The 1,846-nt window shown below is 66.7% G+C and overlaps 1 protein-coding gene across 1 annotated transcript in view; it reads left to right on the top strand.

Moving 5' to 3' along the window:
- Nucleotides 1-1,846, top strand: part of LOC106900541 (protein Hook homolog 2-like) — a gene marked incomplete at its 3' end in the record, with an annotated part of 6,946 nt that overhangs the window by 387 nt on the left and 4,713 nt on the right. The gene's annotated exons all lie outside the window — the stretch shown is intronic.

Raw genomic sequence — 1,846 nt, forward strand, 5'->3', positions numbered from 1 at the left:
GGCTGTACTGGGGGCACCGGGGGGGCCTTGGGGCCATACTGGGGTCACTGGGAAGGACTTGGGTCCAGACTGGGGGCACTGGGAGGGCCTTAGGGCGAGACTGGGGGCACCGGGAGGGCCTTGGGGTCAGACTGGGAGCACTGGGAGGATGTTCGGGCCAGACTGGGAGCACTGGGAGGGTCTTGGGGCCAGACTGGAAGCACTGGGAGGGTCTTGGGGGCCAAACTGGGAGCACTGGGAGGGACCCGCGGGGGGTGTGCGCTGGGACAGGGCAGGGAGGGGCAGGGCTCCATGGGGAGAACTGGGATTCCCCGAGGGATGTACTGGGAGCACTGGGGACTTTCCAAGGCCACACTGGGAGCACTGGGTGGTTTCCAGGGCTGTACTGGAAGCACTGGGAGGTCCTCGGGGCTGTACTGGGGGCACCGGGAGGGCCTTGGGGCCATACTGGGGTCACTGGGAAGGACTTGGGTCCAGACTGGGGGCACTGGGAGGGCCTTAGGGCGAGACTGGGGGCACCGGGAGGGCCTTGGGGTCAGACTGGGAGCACTGGGAGGATGTTCGGGCCAGACTGGGAGCACTGGGAGGGTCTTGGGGCCAGACTGGGAGCACTGGGAGGGCCTTGGGGCCAGACTGGGGGCACTGGGAGGGTCTTGGGGCTGCACTGGTGATACTGGGAGGGTGTTGGGGCCAGACTGGGAGCACTAGGAGGGTCTTGGGGCTGCACTGGTGATACTGGGAGGGCTTTGGGTCAAGACTGGGAACACTGGGAGGGTCTTGGGGCCAGACTGGGAGCACTGGGAAGGCCTTAGGGGGGTGCGCTGGTGATACTGGGAGGGCCTTGGGGCCAGACTGGGAACACTGGGAGGGTCTTGGGGCCAGACTGGAAGCACTGGGAGGGTCTTGGGGGCCAAACTGGGAGCACTGGGAGGGTCTTGGGGGCCAAACTGGGAGCATTGGGAGGGTGTTGGGGCCAAACTGGGAGCATTGGGAGGGTCTTGGGGGCCAAACTGGGAGCACTGGGAGGGACCCGCGGGGGGTGTGCGCTGGGACAGGGCAGGGAGGGGCAGGGCTCCATGGGGAGAACTGGGATTCCCCGAGGGATGTACTGGGAGCACTGGGGACTTTCCAAGGCCACACTGGGAGCACTGGGTGGTTTCCAGGGCTGTACTGGAAGCACTGGGAGGTCCTCGGGGCTGTACTGGGGGCACCGGGAGGGCCTTGGGGCCATACTGGGGTCACTGGGAAGGACTTGGGTCCAGACTGGGGGCACTGGGAGGGCCTTAGGGCGAGACTGGGGGCACCGGGAGGGCCTTGGGGTCAGACTGGGAGCACTGGGAGGATGTTCGGGCCAGACTGGGAGCACTGGGAGGGTCTTGGGGCCAGACTGGGAGCACTGGGAGGGTCTTGGGACTGCACTGGTGGCACTGGGAGGGTGTTGGGGCCAGACTGGGAGCACTGGGAGAGCTTTGGGGGCAGACTGGGAGCACTGGGAGGGCCTTGGGGCTGCACTGGTGACACTGGGAGGGTCTTGGGGCCAGACTGGGAGCACTGGGAGGGCCTTGGGGCCAGACTGGGGGCACTGGGAGGGTCTTGGGGCTGCACTGGTGATACTGGGAGGGTGTTGGGGCCAGACTGGGAGCACTAGGAGGGTCTTGGGGCTGCACTGGTGATACTGGGAGGGCCTTGGGGCCAGACTGGGAACACTGGGAGGGTCTTGGGGCCAGACTGGGAGCACTGGGAAGGCCTTAGGGGGGTGCGCTGGTGATACTGGGAGGACTGGGATGTAGCCAAGACCGCACTGGGAGCACTGGTGGCGGGAGGGGGGGGGTATCCCGGCCTCCTC

This window comes from Calidris pugnax, unplaced genomic scaffold (assembly GCF_001431845.1).
Source record: "Calidris pugnax isolate Ruff unplaced genomic scaffold, ASM143184v1 scaffold2529, whole genome shotgun sequence".
Lineage (NCBI taxonomy): Eukaryota > Metazoa > Chordata > Aves > Charadriiformes > Scolopacidae > Calidris > Calidris pugnax.